This window comes from Eubalaena glacialis, chromosome 8, assembly GCF_028564815.1.
Source record: "Eubalaena glacialis isolate mEubGla1 chromosome 8, mEubGla1.1.hap2.+ XY, whole genome shotgun sequence".
Lineage (NCBI taxonomy): Eukaryota > Metazoa > Chordata > Mammalia > Artiodactyla > Balaenidae > Eubalaena > Eubalaena glacialis.
The window spans coordinates 50996640-51019699 of NC_083723.1; the positions used below are offsets into that span (position 1 = coordinate 50996640).

Here is a 23060-nt window from a genome sequence, read left to right on the forward strand (position 1 = left end):
GTTGCTTCCCTATCTTGGCTATTGTAAATAATGCTGCAGTGAACACTGAGTGCATACATCTTTCCAAATTAGTGTTTTCATTTTCATTGGATAAATACCCAGAAATGGAATTACTGGATTATATGGTAGTTCTATTTTTAATTTTTTGAGAAACCTCCATACTGCTTTTCCATGGTGGCTGTACCAATTTACATTCACACCAACAGTGCACAAGGCTTCCCTTTTCTCCACATTCTCACCAACCCTTGTTTTTTCTTGTCTTTTTGATAATAGGCATTCTGATAGGTGTGAGGTGATATGTCATTGTGGTTTTGATTTGCATTTCCCTGATGATTAGTGATGTTGAGCATCTTTTCATGTGCCTGTTGGCCATCTGTATGTCTTCTTTGGAAAAGTGTCTATTCAGGTCCTCTGTTCATTTTTAAAACAGATTGTTTGTTTGTTTGCTTATATTGAGCTGTATGCATTCTTTAAATATTTTGGATATTGACCCCTTATCAGACAGATCATTTGCAAATATCTTCTTCCATCTGGTAGGTTGCCATTTCATTTTGTTAGTGGTTACCTTCACTGTGCAAAAGCTTTGTAATTTGACATAGTCCCATTTGTTTATCATTTGTTTATTTTTGCTTTTGTTGCCCTTGCCTGAGGGGACAGATCCAAAAAAATATTGCTAAGACCAATGTCAAAGAGCAACCTGCCTATGTTTTCTTCTAGGAGTTTTATGGTTTCAGGTCTTACATCTAAGTCTTTAATCAATTTTGAGTTTACTTTTGTATATGGTGTAAGAAAATGGTCTAGTTTCATTCTTTTGCATGTAGCTGTCAAGCTTTTCCAACACCAGTTATTAAAGACACTCTTTTCACCATTGTATATTCTTGCCTCCTTTGTCATAGATTAGTTGACCATGTAAGCATGGGTTTATTTCTGGGCTCTCTATTCTGTCATTGACCTATGTGTCTGTTTTTGTGCCAGTACCATACTGTTTTGATTATTATAGCTTTGCAGTATAGTCTGAAATCAGGGAAGAAGTAAAACTGTCACTATTTGCAGATTACATGATACTATATATAGAAAACCCTAAAGACTCCACCAAAAAACTATTAGAACTAATAAATGAATTCAGTAAAGTTGCAGGATACTAAATACACAGAAATTGGTTGCATTTCTATACACTAACAACAAACTATCACATAGAGACACTACTACTTATAAATAGATAATCAGGGACTTCCCTGGTGGTCCAGTGGTAAAGAATCCGCCTTACAATGCAGGGGACGCGGGTTTGATTCCTGGTCAGGGAAGTAAGATCCCACATGCCACAGGGCAACTAAGCCCACGTGCCACAACTACTGAGCTCACGCACCTCAACTACAGCCCACGTGCCACAAACTACAGAGCCCACGTGCCCTGGAGCCTGCGTGCCACAACTACAGAGCCCACGTGCCCTGGAGCCTGCATGCCACAACTAGAGAAGAGAAAACCCGCACGCCACAACTAGAGAAGAGAAAAACCCGCACACCACAACTAGAGAGAAGCCCACGCACCGCAACGAAGAGCCTGCGCTCCACAATTAAAGATCCCATGTGCCGCAGCTAAGACCTGATGCAGCCAAAAATAAATTAAATAAATAAATAAATAATAAATAACTCTTTAAAAAAATAAAATAAAACAAAATAGATAATCAACAAGGACCTATTGTATAGCATAGGGAACTCTACTCAATAGTCTGTAATAACCTATATGGGAAAAGAATCTGAAAAAGAATAGATATATGTATATGTGTAACTGAATCACTTTGCTGTACACCTGAAACTAATACAACATTGTAAATCAACTATACTCCAATATAAAATAACAATTACATTAAAAAAAAAAAAAAACTGACCAAGCCTGGCCAGATTAACCCTAAGCCCTACAGTAAAATCTATCAGTCAATAATCTCTCCCTCTGCTTCCTCCCCATAGCCTCTAAACATAGGTTTTCATTGTCTCGCTCTCATGAGACAGAGAGCCAAGGAAGGCCAGGTATTTTAAGAACACCTCCAGTATGAAAGAGAAAAAAGAAACAAGAAAGAAGGAACTTAAAAAAAAAAACCTACCAAAAAGAGAAATTAAGAAAATCCATTTACAATTGCATCAAAAAGAATAAAATATCTAGGAATAAATTTATACTCTGAAAACTATAAGGCAACTGACAAAATTAAAGATGACACAAATACAGTATGTCCCTTACATATGAACGAGTTCTGTTCCAAGAGCGCATTTGTTCATAAGTCCAACAAAGTTAGCCTAATAATACAATTGGTTATAAAGTACTGTACTGTAATAGGTTTATAATACTTTTCACACAAATAATACATAAAAAACATTTTTAATCTTATAGTACAGTACCTTGAAAAGTACGGTAGTACAGTACAACAGCTGGTATACAGGGGCTGGCATCGAGTGAACAGGCAAGAAAAGTTACTGACTGGAGGAGGAAGAGGAGGTGGGAGATGGTAGAGCTGAAGGATTGTCAGCAATAGGAGATGGAGGGCAAGCTGCAACTTCACTCACACCTGACGTTGATGGCACAGGTTCTGGTTCCTTGCTGGATTCAATTCTATCTACCCTCTTGAAAAAACAATCCAGTGATGTCTGGTAGTAGCTCTTTTTTCTCATCGTAGATGACACGGTAGCATTGCATTGCATTCTGAACGGCTGCTGCAACCTTTATGTACTATTCTATGTTCGAGCCCTGTGCCTCAAAAATTAACAATGCCTCCTCAAATAGAACTAACTTACATGATTGGACACATGAACGCATGTTCGAATCTTTGAAAGTTCACATCTTGAAGGCTTGTATATAGGGGACTTATTGTAAATGGAAAAATATACTATGCTCATGGATTTGAACAATTAATATTGTTAAAACTTCCATACTATGAAAAGCAATCTACAGATTTAATGCAATTCCTATCAAAATACTCATGGCATGTTTCATAGAACTAGGACAAATAATCCTAAAATTTGTATGGAACCACAAAAGACCCTGAATAGCCAATGCAATCTCGAGAAAGAAGAACAAAGCTGCAGGTACCACAGCTCCTTTTAAAGTCCACAACTTTTAAACAAACAAGGGTTCTAGGGGCAGGATTAAGCATGGTAGAAAAAACATGGTTTCTTTTTTAAAAAATCAGTGTAGATTTCCTAATTGTGCTACTTACAGCAACTTTGAAGTTAGCAATTTAAGAGAGCTTTTAATTAGGCTTAACATAGTGTTAGTTTTGGCTACTGGAAATAGACATGAAGTATGAATCACTTTCTTAACAGAAATGTAGGCTAAATGTAACCATCACAGATTTTAAGAACTTCACCTAAATTTCTTCTCAGCCACATTTTCTGTACTGACACCGAGACATCAGTAAAGGAAACAGGATGAACTAGCCAATTTCTGTCTTTCCAAAACAGTCCAAACAGACTATAGTTTATAATGTCAGTGGAAATGACACAGCAGATGGACAACTGCACTTCTGACAGATTGCAACATGCCTGATTACAAAATAATTCGTTGCTGAATAGGCCTCATCACCAGTAGCTCTCATGGAGAAAGTTTCTTTAGAATCAAATAAACATAAAGCAAGAGTCATCAGGAAGCCCTATGTGAGCCTCCATGTGTCATTTTTCCAGATTTAACCAGGTACAAGAAGGCCCTCTTAGAAGAAATTCCTTGTGGAACAAGTTACGCCTGCCCTTCTGATGTAAGCTGTGGGAGAAGAGACATTAAAAATGTCTGGTCAACCAGGAAATGTAGAACATGACTCTGCCTCTTTGAGCTACTGGCGGAACTTCCATTTCCTGCCCAGATATTCAAGTAACCTCTATGTTACTAATTACTGACATGTAGAATTCAGGTAATTTCTATAACTATTTCATATTATTAGTAATGTAATAAATATGGGAATATCTATTGCATCAACATTTCTTTTCTGCACCACCATGGCTTGCAAGTGCTTGCATCAGTTATATTCTAAAATATGTTGAAAGTAATATGTAACAAGAATTTTCAGCTTCTAACCTATAAGATTTTCAAAATCCTAATCTTTTTAATCCTTCATCTCCTGTGAGAGGGCTCAACACCTCTGAACTGTGCCCTATTACCACTTCTGTGCCCTCTTGCCACTGTCTTATCTCCCTATCATTGGAAAGGACTTAGGTGGATACTCCACTTCCAGCCTTTTGAAACCCAGAAGCATCTCTGTAGTCTTTGGAAAGCACTCTGCTGAGTTGCTTGTCTACTAAAAATACTGGTAATTCCCAGGTACATGTTTCCTTCAGTCTCCATTTCCTATGGTACAATTTTGTAAATTGAAATTCCAGTCCTGGGTGTACATTCCATACCTCCCAAATTTCAAAATCTATCACAAATAAATAAATAGATAAAAAGATAATGAACTGTGACATGTACACATACTTTGTGCAAACTTTTATTATGTAAAATCAAATACCACTTAATATAAATGCTATATGTTAATTATTCCTTTAGTATAATCATATCTTTGAGCTATTAATGAGTTGCTGTTCCTTCCTGCACTTTCTTATACCTGTAATCCTTCCCCCACCATAAAGGCAGCTTTGATAGTTTTCCATGCTCTGATTCAGAGGAAGAACATACATACAGGCTAGAACTAAGAAGTCAATTAAATTTCTGAATGGATTTTTATAAATTTATGCGAGACCATACTGAAATCCAGAACTTTTCATCTTTAAGAGCCAGGAACTATAAAGGAAAAAAAAGGATTTTTGAGGATTCTAAAACCTTTCATTTAAAAAGTAAGAGAAGGGTCTAGACCACCTAGATCAGAGTTTATGTCATGAACCAGAGCATGGGGAAAATGTTAATGATATAAGAGCAGTTTTTCCAACCAGAAGGAAATTAAAATGTTTATAAGCTAACAAGTGCTAATAGGTACCTGAGAAGGACTCCCCATATGCTATTTCTTTCTTGGAGTCAAAATCCTAGGTTAGAGGAAGAAAAAGAAATAGAAACCCCAGGTAAGTCTGTGGGGATGCCAAAGAAGAAGGGAATACTTTCTGGCTTTTCAAGGTTTAATCCAAAAGACTCCATGCTCTGGTTAGCTAATGCTGAAAAAAAATTACTCTAAAACATAGTGGCTTCAAACAACAGTAATCATTTTATTATCACTCATAGTTTCTATGGATCAGAATTTTAGGAAAGGCTGAGATAGGCAGTTCCACCTTGCAGGTGTCTCATGCCTTTGCAGTCAGATAATGGTGGGCACTGTAACAATGGATGGAGGGTGCCCACAAATTCCTTCAAAAGGTGGACCCCAATTCCTATCCCCTTGAGTGTGGGTTTACCATAGTGACTCACTTCTAATAAATGGATTAAAATATAAGTGACAATGTGTAACCTCTGAAACTAGGTCATTAAAGGCACTGCAGCATCCTTACTCTTGGATCACTTGCTCTTGGGGAAGGCAGTTGCCCTGTGCTTAGGACACTCAAGCAGCTCTATGGAAAGGCCCACATAGTGGGAACTGAAGCCCCCAGCCAACAGCCATGAATGAAGCCTCTTGCCAACAGCCATATGAGTAAGCCATCTGGGAACTAGATCTTCTAGTCTCAGTCAAGCCTTCAGATGACTGAAGCCCCAGCTGACATCTTGATAGCAAGTTCATGAGAGTCCCTAAGAAAATCACCTAGCTAAGCCCTCTTGAATTCCTGACCCATAGAAACTGTGAGATAATAAATGCTTGCTGTTTTAAGCCACTACATTTTGGGGTAATTTGTTAGGCAGCAATAGATAACTAATTTGGAGGGGAGGCTGGAGCAGCTAGGGGATCTCCAATCATCCTTCTTTTTTATGTTCTTAGTGCCTCTCCACATGGTTTTTCTGAATGGGCTAGTTTGGGCTTCCTCACAGTATGGCAGCTGGACTGCTTATATGATGGCTGCTTACTTGTTGGCTGCCAGGTCTTTTATAACCCATCTTCAGAAGTCATATAGCACCACTTCCTACATACTTTATTGGTTAAAAATGGCCACAAAACCTGTCCAGTTTCAAGGGGAAAAGTCATACACCTCCACCTCTTGATGGAAGGAGTATCAAATTGTATTACATGAAGAGCACACTGGATGGGAAATACTGTTGCAGCCATGTTTAGAAAATGCAATTTTCCACACTGTAAGCCTTCCACATTTAAGCCAAGTACCACATCCAACAAGGCATTTGAATAACAGATTAACAGAGTTATAAATTTAGGAGTCATCAGTGTATAGAGAGCAACTGTAGCCACTGGAGTGGATGATATCACTTAGAAGGAGGATAGTATGAGGAAGAGATGCAGGCCTAGGAGGTCACCATGAAGAACTCTGAAATTTAAAAGCCAGGCCAGCTAAGAAGCATTTAGAGAGGTAGAAGGAATGCCAGAGTATTGTATCTCAAAGCCAAGAAAAAAAGAGTATTCGAAGAAGAATGACATAGTCATTTAAGGAGCAAATGCTGCTAAAAATCAAGGTAAATGATAATAGAATATTTTCATGGATTTAACAATGTGGAAGTCGTTAATGATCTTCAGAGGCATGTTGGAGGCAGAAACCAGGCTATAATGGTTGAAAACATAGAAGAAGGAATGAGCATAGTCCTGGGAGGGAGATGAGATCAAAAAACACAAAAGAAGGGATTAGCTTTGAATAAGAGAAGGAACATCTCCAGGATTGGAGGAAAGAAGTTTAGGATGAGCTCAGATGAGCACATAAGCAGGGGCAGGGGTGGGGGCAGCAGGCTGCTGAGGAAGTTAATGCTTAAAAGTCTCTGTAAAGGTCATTTGTTGAGAGAGTAGAACGAATAGCTATTAGAGTCTGAGGAGGTCTCTGAAGGCCTGTTGCTGAGGAAATGACAGACTCATTCACTGCAAACCTATAGTGTATAATCTATGACTTTAAAAAAAGTTACTTGGGGTTGAATTTCACCTTTTGTTTGCTTAAACAACAATAAAGAGAAGTGAACGCAACCATTTTGATTCCTATTTTCAATTTAATAAAAATAAAATATCTGATAATATCAGATTTTCCTACCAAGTGAATATGGAAACGGTAGGAAAACACTGGTCACTTATTGCATCCTACCATTAGGTATAAGCCACCTATCCTAGGAATATCTAATTTCTAAATCCTTCACTCAATTTATTACTTTATAAAAGTGTAGTTGTGATGACGAGAGAGGTAGGAAAGGGCTAAAAGCAGAGGGTTTCAGGTTTATTTTCATTTTTACCCATTTCAAGAGACAGACTGCTTATACTATACCTACTACAACCTTTTCAAATAACATAGTTATTTATAACATTATATATGAGGCACTGTTGTATCACATATTTCCCTGCAATTGGCCTGCAATGGGAAAGCAGCATGGGTTCCTCTGAGACTCTTGTGAAAATTTATTACAGGCTCAAGATCAACAGTGTGCTCAACAGAGAATGATTCCACAGCAGATGGCTCTTTGGAAAAGGAAAAGAGAGAAAAGACTGCAGTATCATGTGAAAATGGGCTCTTGTTCAACAAAAATGAGCTTATCCAATTATAATGGAAATAGAGAAAGGGGTAACAAAGGCTGTAATAGCCTTATGTCTTGCTACATCAGGTTGAACCATCACAGACTAAAATTCAGCATAAATGTTAACCTTCTGGTAAGAAACATAAAAGACACAGGAAGAAAACATTAGTGATACTCTCACTGCTGAAGTTACATATCTTTTTTTACCCTAGGTTTGCTAATATAAATATAATACTGCTGCAGTGGCTACAATTATATGATTATATATAATAATAATATTCACAAGTCTGAAAAATGGCCCATAGAAACTCTGCTTTCCTAATCCTGTTATTCCCAATTGCATTAAATTAACAATTGTATATTACATGTCTTCACCAGGTCTGTCCACTTAAGGTGCAGTTGTTATAACAAAGGTATTATGCTCTGGAATTTAATTTACTATGGTTATATTTAATATAACATAGATATTCTTTATGAAACAGAAACAGACTCACAGACATAAGAGAACAGACTAGTGGTTGCCAAGGGGGGGTGAGTGTGGGGAAGGGAAGGACTGGGAGTTTGGGGTTAGCAGATGCAAACTATTATATATAGGAGGGATAAACAACAACGTCCTCCTGTATAGCACAGGGAACTATATTCAATATCCTGTGAGAAACCATAACGGAAAAGGATATGAAAAAGAATGTATATATATGTATAACAATCACTTTGCTGTACAGCAGAAATTAACACAACATTGTAAATCAACTATACTTCAATTAAATAAATTTTTAAAATATATATATATATAATGTAGATATTCTTAAATTAGGTAGGTATTATAAGACTAGGTTGATATTTCAGGTACTTTGGGGGGAGGAATAGCTTGCTTGAAAAACAGTGTTTCCTACTAAGTTTAGATTTTACCTCTAACAATTTCAGGTCAAGAAAAACCTTTACCTTGCATGTGTCTGTATGTATCTGTTGCATGTATATTAAGGGTATCCAATGCATCTTTAAGTAAGAGGCCATATCACTTTCTCTAGTGCTTAAAACACATTGCCCAGAAACATGAAAACAGGCCAATTTCCAAGAAACAGTTTCAGAGAAACAAAAAATGTAAAACAATGGAACTTATACTATGCCTTTCCATACCTTTCAGCAATAGACTGCCACTATGAAACGCAGTTTAAAATAAGTTTAAAAGATATCTAGAAAGACTACTTGCTAGCTATTATGATTTCAATACAAATCTTAATATATTAAAGAATTTTTTATATACCAATCCTCTTCACTGAAATAAAATTGTTGCCCTAAGAAATCCTACTCAACAAATAAGGCAATTCTCTTTTCCTGCTTTTCATTATTTGTTGTTATGATGGATAAAGACAAATAATAATAGCTGACATTTTTGAGCACCTACTATTTGCCAGATATGTTTCAAAGTGCTTTGACTAAGCAAGACCAAGAGATTGGTCCATCTTTCCTAGTATTTGCAATTTAGATCAATCTGATGATACTAAGTGATTTGATTCATATTTTGTCTTAATCCCTCATTAAGTTAATTGTGAGCAAGTTTCATGGGCAGTTGCAATAATTTAGTAAATTACAAGAGTTAACCAAGAGTTTTGTACAAAGACACGCTGGAAAAAAACTACTATAATGTAAGCTCCTCCATCCCTTAGTCTCTCTTGACCACTTCCATATTCCCTATGCCTAGGATAGTGCTCAATACAAAGGACATGCTCACGAAGGTCTGCTGAATGAAAGGAAGGAATGGGTGTATCACAAATGTGCAAACTCCTGGAAGCTATAAAGGTTACGCAGGTTCCTTGTTTCTTTCTCTGTCACTGCATATTCTGGGCAAGGGAATCAGATATACATCGAATAAAAGAGAAGGGAATTAATCAATGACAAGTCATTAAATGCTAGAGGGCCTTTCACATTTGAATTTCAAAGCATAATCCCTTCGGTTTTACTATTGTTGAGGCTTGTCATTTGTCTACCACAGCTTATCACTAACAAATTCAAGGCACAGAATTCCCATCTACTGTTGTAGCTACTGGTCTGGGGAAAAAAAAAAAAAAAAAAAATCTTGCTGAACAATAAGGACATCTGCTGGTTAAAATGCAACACTTCTATCCTTAAAATACTGCATCTAGATGGACAAGATCTGGGTAATAAAGTTTAGAATAAGGCCGAACATGTGGCATCTTGTTAAAATAACCTCCTTCTACTAGAGTAATAATAAAGGTAACATTTGTTTGTTTCATTCCAGAGTTGCCCGAGTAGTGACACTATCTGAAAAAAGACTGAGCTCTCCTGCCAAAAAATAAAAATGGCTAGGTTTCTGATCTCCTGGTTTAAGACACAATTATCTTTGAACTCAACAAACATCTAAGTGTCTGCTAAGTTAAGGTACTGTACCAGATGCTGGCAAACTGAAGCTATAAGACAAGGCAGAGGCAGCAGATGGTCCAGCCTTAGAGGAATGGGGTATTAAACTCAGTTAACATCAGCAAGAGACTGAGCCTACTACTTACCAGCACTGTGCTCTCACCATTTTATAAACATTATACACCAGCTGCTTTCTACAAACACACTCTTTCCCACACTAGCTGAACAAATGCCTTCCCACCTCCCGCCCCCTACTCTGGCAATTTGTCACCTTTCCAGTCCCTGCTCAAGTGTCTTCTCAGAAAACCCAGCTCTGAACTCCCTACATAAAGTTCACCTTCAGAGTTTAGAACTTACCAAATTGGCAATTACCGATTGATTTACCAATATATGGTCCCTCTCCCTTCTAGGCCAGACTATAAAGGAACAGATATTTGAATCTGGGTTCAAACATTCTCCCAATTTTAGTAAAGTAACTTAACTGTTTCTGTTTCATTTTGCCCACAAAATTTTCAACGACAGAATGAAAACTTCCACCCTCTCTTGCTGGGAAGATCTGAAGTCTTAGTTCTCCATTCTCCTAACTGGAAGAGGAACCAATTTTTGCTGATGTTCTATGAATAGGCCTCAGTAAAGATCTATTGCAAAAGAAAATGAAGTGAAGAGGTAACCAGGCTGAAAGATTAAAAGAAGTGTAGAGATGAGACACTGACATGAAATGGAGAGCAGGAAAGGGGTTATGAGATGGAGTGCCAAAAGTCCCAGACAAAAGCCTGGAGGAGGAATCTCAGACAGAAGAGGACTTGGAAGAGCCTGATGTGCTGGCCTAACTAGGGACAGTTTGCTCATTCCTCTCTTAGCACAGGAATCCCCATCAGCTTGCCGGAAATTCTGGCAGGGCTTCCAGTGTATACACATCAGTTGTATTAATAGGACTCAGAGACTGTGTAGAAAGAAAATGGGCTACTCAATAATTATATTTTTCATTTACTTTGAACAGAAGTCCTTGCAAACATCTCTTTATTCTGAATCATGACATCCAGGACATGAGACAATCATTAAACAATAAAACCTGCCTCTCAGTATTTGAAACACTTGTATATTAACATATCAACCTTTCAAAAAAGGAAGGTCATTTCATCAATACTCTATTGCTGATGAGGTTCATGAAAGTGTTATAAAAAATCTGGAGTCCAACAGAGTTAATCATAACTAGCAAATGCAGTAAATACCATAACTGTGCTATACTTTTACAATACCTTCTATTTATGAAAGAACTATTTTTCACGATTTTTCTACAAAATATTTAATTACTAATTAGGTAACTCCTAGGATAATATTAAAAATCTCATGCATTCCCTAGGTACATATTGACTAAGTAGTGAGGTAGGAAACACCGAGAATTATAATTGCAGAAAGTTGCTCTAAGTTTAAACTTATGTTTGGATAGTCTTACGTTGATAATGCAAGTTAAAGATATAGAGGTGTTACTATTATAGGTTCACTTTTAAAATTATGTATTAAACTAATACTAAAATACACTTGTTTTCCCCAAGAAAACACCAATTGACCTTGGGAAAAGGTAATTATGAAAGAAACTCACCCAGAAAGGAAGAATTAATTATGAGGATGCACTTGACTTTTTTTAGGGAATTAACAGCGAAGTGCAGACTAACCTAAGATTTTTCAGAAGAGAATGGGTAGCAACTATAATTTAGATAACACTCTCTTATGCCTCAGTGAAAAAGAATCCTACACGGTAATGCTTTGTGGAAAATGTAGCTAATTAAGAACCAATTCCTTGTAAATGGTAATGTTAACAATTTTACATATGTAACTATTATCTCATTAGAACTCCACTTTGAGTAATTTAATTGCTTTTCTGGTTCACCGGTTTATTAGTTTCCATATTTAAGTGCTTACTACATATGACAGGCTCTGTGCAAAGCATGTTGCCTACATTATTCTGGGAGATAGATTTTACTATCCCCACTTTTCAAAAGCAAGCGAAGCTTAGAGATGCGAAGTACCATACCCACCGCTAAGCAATAAAGTCAAGATTCACACTCGGGTCTGACTTCAACATCTATACCACAACACTCTCCTGCCTCATGGTGTTGGTTACCTATTATTTATGTACTCATTTAAAAATTGAACGATATGTGCCATAACCACAGTGGGATGCAGAGATTACCACAAACTGGTAATAAATTTAGATGCAATAACATGCTGCTCTTGACAGTTATTTTTGAAAACTGGTCAAATGTATCCTTCTTCCAGTTCAGTAAAGACTCTGGAAACTGGTTGTAATAATTTTTCATTATAAAAAGACTGTTGCCAAAGTGTACTTTTTGAGCTGCAGAAGGGTAGTTCAGAGCATAGGCTCTGGAGCTGAGGCTTTCATTCTGACTCTACCATTTATTTGCTGTGTTTCCTTGGACACATTCCTTCACTTTTTTGGTTCTTGTCTAAAATGGGAATCATTTGTAATAACTATACTGAAGCTTTGGCAATTGTGAACATTAAATGTGTTTAATATACGTAAAGCATTTAAATGACACATAAGCACTCAAAAAATGTTAGCTAACCTTGTCCAAATCCAGGCCCTTTTATATTTTCTTTTTTTTAAATAGACCTTATCTGGGGGGACAGTTTAAGATTCACAGCAAAATTGAGGGGAAGATACAGAGACTTCCCACATCCACCGTGCCCTACACATGAACACTATCAACATATCCCACCGGAGTGGTACATTTATTTTCAAATGATGAACCAACACTGACATATCATTAACAACCAAAGTCTGTGGGTTACATTAGGGTTCACTATCTGTGTTGTACATTGTATGGGTTTTGATAAATGTATAATGCCATGTATCTACCATTACAGCATTATACAAAATCATTTCGCTGCCTTAAAAAAATCCTCTGTGCTCCACCTATTTCTCTTCCTCTGGCCTCAAACCCTGGCAACTACTGATCTTTTTACTATCTCCATAGTTTTGCCCTTTCCAAAAAGTCAGATAGTTGGAATCATACAATAGGTAGCCTTTTCAAGTAGACTTCTTTCACTTAGTGGCATGCATTTAAGATTCCTCCATGTCTTTTCATGGCTCGACAGCTCAATTCTTTTTAGCACTGAATAATACTCTATTGTATGGATGTACCACAGTTTATCCATTTGCCTACTGAAGCACATCTTGGTTGCTTCTAAGTTTTGGCAATTACAATGAAGTTGGTATAAATATCTCTGTGCGGAGGTAAGGTTTCAACTATTTGGGGTAAATATCAAGGAGCAATTAATGGATCACATGGTAAGAATATGCTTAGTTCTGTAAGAAAGCACCAAACTGTCTTCCAAAGTGGCTGTATCATTCTGCATTCCCTCTATCAATGAATGAGAGTTCCTATTGCTCCAAAGCCTCATCAGCCCTTGTGTTGGCAGCGTTTGGAATTTTAGCACTTCTAATTGGTGTGTGATGGTATTTCGTTTTACACTCTTTTTTATGAAATGCAACATTTATGAGTGAGACAGTTACCCCAAAGAATAGATAATGTGGACTACTGGTGAAAACTGTGTACATTTGGCTTAAAATCGAAACAAAGATTTATCTATCTAAACCCATTTATTTCAGTGTGTACTTTTTCCCCTTTCTTCAATGAATTAGTGTCACTTCCACGAAGTCTTCCAACTGCATTCTGTATTCAAAAGAAACCGGGGTTGCAAAAAAAAAATTTTTTTTAAGCCAAAAGAGAGGAAAAGAAATCACTAAGCATTATCAACTTCATTAGTTAAGACCAATTCAAGACGTACGTATACACACTCTTGACGGCCTTCATTTGACCTTTACAACCGATGCTCACTACACTCCCATTGCGACAATGTAGTGTAAGTCTACACATAGTTGCTGGATGCAAGAATATTTGTCAAATCTAATTTCTAAACTCCTCTCATCCCACTAGCAAAAGAAAAGCAGCGTACAATAACTCAATTTTATAAACAAGTGAAATGAATCCTAAGAAGAGTCGTAACAGGGTTCCGACCACTAAATCTTCGGAATTCTTTGGGAGACTGGGTTTGACACATACACACTACTTTATGTAAAATAGCTACCTAACAAGAACCTACTGTATAGCCCAGGGAACTCTATTCCCAACTCTGTAATGACCTATATGGGAACAGACTCTAAAAAAAAGAGTGGATATACGTACATGTATAACTGACTCGCTGTACAGCAGAAACTAACACAACATTGTAAATCAACTATATTCCCGTAAAAAAAATTAATTAAAAAAATTTTCAGGACTCTTTCAAAAGAAAAATCTCTGCAGGAGTCTCTGGAAGCTTAAAGACTCTCTGGGGGCGGGGCCGAGTATTGGTCTTCCCTGAAAGCTCCCCAGGCTAACTGAAGAGCATCCACTCTAGAAAAGCCGTGCTTTATAAGGCGTACTGTGCAGTACAGAACAGCATATTCCTACATTCACACAGGATACATTTCACCAAGAATTGCATCATACGCCCAACGGGTAACACCTCTACGCGCCTACGGCAAGGCAGACCAAGTCAGAAGAGCCAGACAAACAATTCCCGGTTATCGTCTGCACCCAGACCCGGCTTTCTAACAGTTCCACACGCGAGGCTCCCTCCGCTCCCAGGCCCAGAATAATTACGAAAGTCGGCTGGCGAGGCCCGACTGTCGCCGAGCCAGGAAAACCACAGTTGCGCCAAAGAAAGAAGGTCCTCCTTCATGGCATCAGTCAGTACCTATTTCCTTGTAGGAGGAGGAGAAAAGAGCAGACAACGAACAACTCCCACTCAGATGGGGCTCGAAGCTCAAATAACCAGGGACCTTTTTTCGCGCTCCGACTTGGCCGGAAGTGACGCCACGGCCGGCGCGCAGGGCCGCCCCCAGGGAGAGGAGGCCGGGCGGGGGAGCGCGCGGGGGCTGGGGGCGGGGCGCGGCCGTAGCTCCGTTTCCGGTGGCTTGTCGCGCTCGCTCACTCCAGCTGCAGCCACTCTTGCCCGTGGCTGCTTCCTCCATCCTGGTATTTTTTGGAGCCTCCATCCTGGTTCTTCCAAAGTGCCCGGACCCAAAACAGGAAGTAAGTGCGATGGAAGCCTCAGGTCCCAAGCGCCGCTAGGGCCGCTCCGCCCAGTGGAGCCTGTCCGGCCCCCTTGCTGCCCGCCTGCTCTCGCCGGCCGGCGCCAGCTGCCGGCGCTCGGGCACCGCGGGCGGGGTGGGAGCTGGGCCTTCGTGACGCTGAAGCTGCAGTCCCCTCACGCTCACGCCAGGGCCTCCCTCTCGGGGCCGGGCCTGCGGCGGTGGCGTGGGCTGCAGAGCAGGGTAGCGAGCGGCCGCGGAGGCACAGCTAGCGATCCGGCGGGGGCGGAAAATGGCGGCGGCTTCGGAGGAGCTAAATGGCGCCGGGACCCCTGGGGGTGGGGTGGGCCGGGAGCTTGGCGAGAGAATCGGGCCCGGGAACCCCGAGAGTGAGGAAGCCCTCCTTGCTTTTTCGTAGGGTTCCTTTTTTACGTTTTTGTTACCTTTTCGGTTTTATTTGGTACGGTGAAGGAGAGGTGAGGTTGGATGGGATCGAGAGAGTTGGGGCTTGTCTCGCGCCACCCCACCGCACCCCCTGTTTTTTCCTCTTACCTTTTCGCCTCTTCGACTCTTCTCCCACCTTTTGGGGTTCACTCTCGCTCAGCTGTTCATGGCCCAAGCGGAAGGGGTCGGGGTTGCTCGCCGAACCATCTCTGTCAGCCTGAGTCTCTTTTAAAAGGGAAAGAGAGGAGCTGGAGTGCGGGGAGACAGACCTAACCCGGCAGAGAACAGGAAAATGAGCCTGCAAAATAGGGATTGTCGTATTTTGACGAGTTCCGAGGAAGTTTTTAAATTTTTTAATTTTTTTCTTCCTTTAAAGTAGACTTTGAGAATCTTCAGGCAGTCTGCGGCATAGGTTTGAGGGTAGAAGTGGCCAATTCTCTGCAGTTGAATGGTACAGCATGTGTTTTTAGAATAAAAATAATTCGGTGTAGATAAGGAGAGGTGATAAATCTGTGAAATGTAAAAGTCAGGGCTCCCTTTCCCTGATTGAATTTGGAAATTCACATTCAATGGTTATTTTCTCGTAACTTGATTCATCGTTGTGCACCTTCTTTCTGACGGTAGGTGAGGCTGCTTGTTGGGACATTTGACAAAAAGCGTATTCTGTAGGATTACTTACTAATGTTCAGTATTTTAAACTTAACAGTAATACCGTTTGGAAGTATTTTATCTTTTACGGATTTTACCTTTATTTTGATTTCCCGAAGACAACCATTTTTAGCTTTTAAGCTCCAGTTCAAGTAAGACATTCTTGCGTTGTGTTGAAAGTTTTACAGACAGAAAAACTACTTTTCAGGGAAGGATGTTCATATTTTTCCATTACTTCAGTTTTTTTTCTTTGAGCTGCTCTTAAACTTGTGTTTCAAATAACTTTGAGTGTCACTGCATTTTTTTTTCTATTTATTTATTTAGTAATTTGAATAATTTACCAGCATTTAAACGTTTAAAGACCGTGCTGATAATACACCAAAAACTTACTTTTTTACTGTGATGCTGTAGTGGTGGTAAGATACATTTATTAGGTTAAGATTTAGAGAGTTAGTTAAGGTTCAGGAAGAAATTAAGTTTATGTTCCTTACCGTTACAAAAATTGTCAGTCTGTTTGACTAAAATTTGGTGTGAGAATAAAGTTTTTTACCCTTCATTCACAAGGGACAAAAACTAGCCTGATCATTTCTGGGGGAAAAAATTACGTGTTAGTTATGAAGAAAAAATATTTCATGTTTTGTGATAATCTTATTATTTTAACTCCCATATACTAAGTACTTTATGTGCCACCAAACAAGCTAATTTTTTTTTTTTTTTTTTTTTTTTTTTTACTATTTTAGTTGATAGGCTCACCCCAAAATATGCTTTTTGGGACTGATCTAGAACCTGCATATTCTCCGTGAATCTCTTTAATTGATTGCAGTTGAGCTAGATGGTGGATCCAAAATGCTATTGCCCTGTCTTCATCAACAGTTAATCAGTAAGTACTGGGCATTGCATACTTATATAGAACTTTAAGTCCACACTTTGAGCAGTTATATGAATAAATATATGCTATATAAACATTTTTCTCTGGGTGTTCAGGTTTTAGAAGTATTTTGAGGGGAAGCAGTCATGGGAAATGGTTACTGGTAGAGAATTATACCCCAAAAGAAGGTAGTTGTCTTCTTTAGTCTTTTTTTTTTTTTTTCTTTTTCCCAAGTTCTCTTCTTTTTACAGGCTTTTTTTAAGATGTAGAAAAGTTACCTCATTTCACCACAAGGCAGCGGGAGAGATAAGTGTATTTGTAAAGTTAGCTAGATGTTACTAGTTAATATTGAAAAGAAAACAAAACTAGTCCTTACTTTTCCCACATAATATTTATCTTTCTGCTCACTTATTTATCTCTCCAACAACTACAGACCCTAATTTTTATTAATGTTGTAATAAACTTGTATGTCCTGAAAATAACATCTCATTATTTCAAACAGTTGTTGTTTTCATGCTCCATTAAGGACATTGACTTAACACTTGTGAGGATGAGTAAGATAATGTGAAACAAGTGTCCCTAGGAATTTACAGCCTGGCACATAGATGTTAAAATATTGAGGGGGGGTGGGAGCTGTGTTTTGTTGTAAAGACATCAAAACTTTGAAAAGATTAGGAAGAGTTCCAGTTTTTTAATATCATATATAGAGGCTGTCTCTTTAACACTGAGTTGTTAACCTGCCTTGTCAAAATGGAGTTTTCTTTTTTAATCGTTTTCTCTTACCACCATCATTTTTAGCACCGTTTTTCCCCCTCATATAAGAGGATTCTTTAGGAATTGGTATGCTTCTAAATGCTTTGCAAATTCGGCTCCAAAGCCTTTTCTGTCCTTAAATGCTAGCAGTGACCTGAGAAAGTGATAAATCTATTGCCAAGGGCATTAAATATAAAATAGAGAGTTATCAAATGTATGCGGTATTTGCTTTCATATTATTTCTCTCCTTCACTTTTTTCCTTTTGTGAAGAGGATGCTTGTAATAGAAATCACAAGTAGGCTTTGTTTTTGTTTTGATTCTGTAAAGGTAAATGATAAACTTAAATAAAAGAAGAAACCTGTCTATCATGTCTCCTTTTTCAAGTTTATAGAAAGAGCCCATTCCACGAATGAATACCAGAAAGAAGTTGTCATGAAAAAGCACACTGGAGAGCTCTTTATGAACAATTTAATTGTCTTTTTGTTTGGCGGGGGGTGTGTGTGTGTGTGTGTTTGTGTTAACCTTATGCCATTTTTTTAGCTGTCATTTTAGTTGTGTGCACTGTGTTGTCAAGCCCTTCTTCCAAGTAACTGGTTGTCAAAGCTAATCTTTTTGACCATCAGGTGTTAGGCAGCAAAAAAATGCTCTTTAGGTTTATTTACTGTCTATGTGTATTTTAGTATCTGTTGCAGAAGTGTGGTTTAAAAATCGGCTTCAGTGTATATCAGAACCATAGTGATAATTTAATGTATTTCCTTTAAAGAGCTTCTGATGATGCCTTGCTTAAAGGGCTCAGTTTTCAATGGCTGAAATCTTAAAATGTAGCCAGATACATATTATATAGCTCTTAAATCATGCACTGGGTAAAAGACAACATTTTTGTTTTTTAGTAAGCAGTATGGTTGTATTGCCAAACCAGGTATGAAATGCTGTACCTTGAAATGAATCATACTACCAAGTAATTTTTTTTACTCTAATAATGTCATTGTTTTCAGTAGTTGGTAATTGAAATCAACATCTTAAACAATTAAAGCCTATTATAATAAACCCTGTTAATATTTTTATTGACGTTTTATGGTATATAGTCATATAATCTTAAAACCAAGCCATAATGAACATTAGTTAGGTACCTTAATTCAGTATGCTTGTATCTTCATTTATAGTTCTCTTTCTCAAACTTTTCCACAAAGTATACAGAAGAACAAATCCCCAGGGGCCTGGGACCATAGTCCAAAGCATTCAACCTCAACTGTGAAGTGACCCCATTCCTATATTTAATAAAATCAATATTTAAGATGTCTGTGGCTTTGTCTGTTTCCTGATATCCCTCTATGTCCCCATGTTCAGGATATAGGAATTTTTTTTTTCTTTTTATTAACTTTCGTTATTTTTACTTAAAAAAAAATTTTATTTATTTATTTTTGGCTGCGTTGGGTCTTCGTTGCTGCACGCGGGCTTTCTCTAGTTGTGGTGAGCAGGGGCTACTCTTCGTTGCGGTGCGCGGGCTTCTCACTGCGGTGGCTTCTCTTGTTGCGGAGCACTGCCTCTAGGCACGCGGGCTTCAGTAGTTGTGGTACACGGGCTTAGTTGCTCCATGGCATGTGGGATCTTCCCAGACCAGGAATTGAACCCGTGTCCCCTACATTGGCAGGCGATTCTTAACCACTGCACCACCAGGGAAGTCCAGGAATTTGTTACCTATTCTCTTCCACTAAGACTTTCTATTTAGCAGAGTTTTCATTTTTTCAAAATAAAAATATTTCAAAACATATCTTTCAGATTTTTTATTGTATGTTACTAAGCAAATCCCCTTATAAGCATTTCCTAAGGCGTTAGTTGCGTACCACCTAAGGTATGGTAGTGGCCAATATGGAGTCTATAATAGCAAGACCTTGAAAACAAAAATGTTCAGTAATAGGTTAATGGTTAGATAAGTTTAAGTACCGTGTACCCATTTAAAGTGCTATGGAAGAATAACTGGTAATATCGGAAAATGCTCCCCATAAAGTTAAGTGCAAAAAAAAAGTTATAAAGGATGTGACAGTATGATCTCAGTATCGTAAAAACAATTAAAAATAGGTATGTTGCTATATGGCTGAAAGGTTTGGAAGATTATCACCAAAAAAAAAGGAAAATGAGTAATTTTCTTATTATATTGGGGCAGGAAAAAAGACATCTGAAAACTAAATGTGTCCTTACTGTCTTATTAGTTGAATTATGCCAAAAACTTTGCGTCAGCTAGTGTTTCTCAGTCTTTGCCTCATCCAATAAAATTCTGGTGCTTTATGTTCTGTAGCTTGCTTGATTTCCCCTTATAAAACTATTTTATAATACTGAATGTTTTTCACACCATGTAGTCTCATCCCACCTTGCAGTGAAGAATCACATCTTCAAGCATCAAGGGTCAGCAAGTGTTCTGTGCTTCTCATGATCTCTAATAATAGAATCTACCCTTCCCCATTTGTACTAGTCCTGTGCTTGGGAACCAGTAAACATTTATCTACAGAAACTAGTCCCAAAACCAGGAAGAAATGCCACTTTTCTTGGTTCGATCTAGTTTTTAGAAGATTATGACACTTAGTTGCCTGGTAAACCAGGACAATTATGTAGACTCAATTGATGGAAATACCAGTTTAAGATAATCTAATGAATAAAAACTTTACATCAATACTGGAATGGAGTAGAATAAAGGATTCATGTCTTTAAAGTCTTTGTTAAGTAACAGATCCAAGAGTAGTAGGTTTTTTGGTTCTACATTGAGTAGGGTCATCTTGTTCATTGGGAGCTATAAATGTAAACAAATACGTTTCTCATTTAAATGTGAGTATATATAAGTACTGTACTATAACTGTTCTGTACCACATTTCAGGTATTCTTTTCTTGATTTCACTAAGGTATTATTAAGATGTCCACCAAATGATGGAAACGTGCCAGAATGCCATTTCACCAATTGAAGTGGCTGTTAAAATCTTTTCCTTTCATGTTCTCACTTCTAGTTGGTTAAAAAAAAATAGTGCATATGGTATAACCCATTTGAGAGAAAGAAAGGAAGATCTAAATAGGCTGATGGTGGACTTGGCTGATGGTGGACTTCCCTGGTGGTCCAGTCGTTAAGATTCTGCTCTTCCAGTGCAGGAGCCACGGGTTGATCCCTGGTAGGGGAACTAAGATCCCACATGCCTCGTGGTGTGGCCTAAATAAATAAATATGTAGATTGTCTTCTTAAAAAATGTTTAAAAAAAAACAGGCTGATGGTGTGTATTTATTTGCCCCAAAGGGAACCAAAATATTGATGTTAGAATTGGAGATCTTCTTGATATATTTCCCTATTAAACCAAATGGGGAATGGGTTTTGAAGTTAAGCATAGTTTCACTATAATGAATTACAGTACAAGCCCCTAAATTACTCAACTTTGTACCTTACTATCGTAAGTTGATTTATGTACCAACATTTTTCAGTTGCTCTAATAATCATATTAAAATACAGACGTACTCTTCCTATAAAAGCTGTCTTGACGCTACCATAGATCTTCTCACTCTGCTTACTTTGAGAGCTAAACCTTGTAAAAGACCTGTTTTGTATTACCTTCCGTACTTCCAATTCTCTGTATTCCAGTAGGTCAGCAGTATTCTACTTATTGCCAAATCAAGTAGTCACTTCTCCATCTTATCCTCTCAGCAGTATTTAAGTCAGCTACTTAATGCTCCTTGAAAAACACTCTCAAGCCTTTTAAGTAACATCTCTTAGTTTTCCTCCTGTATCCCTGGCTGGTCCTTCTCAGTCTCCTTTCCTTGTTTGTGCGTTGCTTGACTTCTGCTTCAGAACTCTAGGCTGTCTTCTCTAACTTCTCTAGGTGATCTTATCTTTAAAAACAATTTGCATGCCACTAACTCAAATTTACGGGTCTAATCCCTGCCTGTTGAATTCCAGCTTCCAACTGGCAACTTGACATCTTCATTTGGGTGCCGTATATCTTAACTTGTTGATATTAACTGTAATAAAAATATTTAATAAATATCTTCTAGTGCCCCAAAACTCAGTCAGTTATTCAAGCCAAAAGTCTAGGAATCATCTTGAAATAGCTCCTCATCTCTTAATCTACTTTCAGCAAATCCTGTCAACACTACCTCCAAAATAAATCCTCTGTCCAGGCTCTTTCCTTTGATTTCTGCCACCTATTCCAAATGACTGTCATCTCTTGGACAGCTGCTTGTTTCATGACTTAATCCCTTATCCATTCTCCATATTGCAGTCTGAATGATCTTTTCAAAATGTAAATTATATTTCCCAATTTAAAACAGTCCAAGGATTTATAAGCCCTTGTGAGATGTGCCCCTGTCTTTTTCTCCAGCCTTAAATTCAGCTACTCTCCCTCTTGCTCAGAAGCCTCTGCCATAGTGGCTTTCTTTTTTAATCCCCTCCTGCCAGGCCAAATCAGGTCCCACCTTGGGGACTTTGCTATTAATCTGTTGGCTGGCTTACAGTACTTGCTGTTGAAGCAATATAAAGTAGCCATTAGGGTAAGCTTCCCTATTTGTAGTATGATGCTATTTCTGTAAAAAGTGTATGTAGCAGGGAGGAATATATTGACATATATGAGTAAAATAACTGGAAGGAGGCATGAGAAATTGACAGCATTGTTTACCTCCAGGCAGGGGGTCTAGGGAACTAGAGTGGAAAGTAGGCTTTACCTTTTGAATTTTGAACCATGTAAATGTGTTACCTTAAAAAGTAAATTAAAAATAAAATTAGGTGAGTTTCTTAAATATTAAATCCAGACTGTGTAGCTCTAAGTACAAGAGGGGAAAAACCCCAGGAAGGTAAGTCAAGAGCTTATCTTTGGGGGTTAAAAAAAAAGTAGCCACTATATCCCAGTGCCTAGAGAGTCCCTGGCACATTGCGCGTGTGATATATATTTGTTGATTGAACAGATATGCTAGTTAATTTGCAAAGCAGTGTAGAAGCATTTACTCATCTCTAACATGAATTATCAGACTTTTTAAAATGAACCTAGATTCCTGATTTAAAGCTAGTACACTGCATGGGATCAACCTCTAACCCCAGTACAGATTATCAAGAATGAAATACTCTCATCTAGCTATTTCATTCTCCTTTTTCCTTGTATCTTACCTTAAGATACCTTTCCTTGTATCTTACCATATCTTCTCAAATCCACCTTTATTTTCTCTTTTTCCCGAAGTTTTAGATTAATTTGGGTCCTAAGATGACAGTCATTAAATTGCTAAACCAGTAACCGTTTTGTACCTATCAAATGAGGAGTTGTGCTGGTTTTTTTTTTTTTTTTTTT

General features: G+C 38.0%; 1 protein-coding gene and 1 long non-coding RNA gene across 10 annotated transcripts in view; one reads left to right on the forward strand and one right to left on the reverse strand.

The window, feature by feature from the left end:
* Nucleotides 1–15751, reverse strand: part of LOC133096778 (uncharacterized) — a 57557-nt gene extending 41806 nt beyond the window's left edge. For 4 of the 6 annotated variants that reach the window (XR_009701832.1, XR_009701830.1, XR_009701827.1 and 1 more), the window contains exon 1: nucleotides 14701–14799. This is a non-coding gene — a long non-coding RNA (uncharacterized LOC133096778). Of the gene's footprint in view, nucleotides 1–14700; nucleotides 14800–15589 lie in introns of those variants that run through there. The other 2 variants (XR_009701828.1, XR_009701831.1) reach the window with 1 other exon arrangement.
* Nucleotides 14913–23060, forward strand: part of DMTF1 (cyclin D binding myb like transcription factor 1) — a 43892-nt gene continuing 35744 nt past the window's right edge. For 2 of the 4 annotated variants that reach the window (XM_061198486.1, XM_061198482.1), the window contains exon 1: nucleotides 14913–15038. The gene's annotated coding sequence lies outside the window, so the exon portion shown is untranslated. Of the gene's footprint in view, nucleotides 15039–15203; nucleotides 16102–16869; nucleotides 17010–23060 lie in introns of those variants that run through there. The other 2 variants (XM_061198483.1, XM_061198484.1) reach the window with 2 other exon arrangements.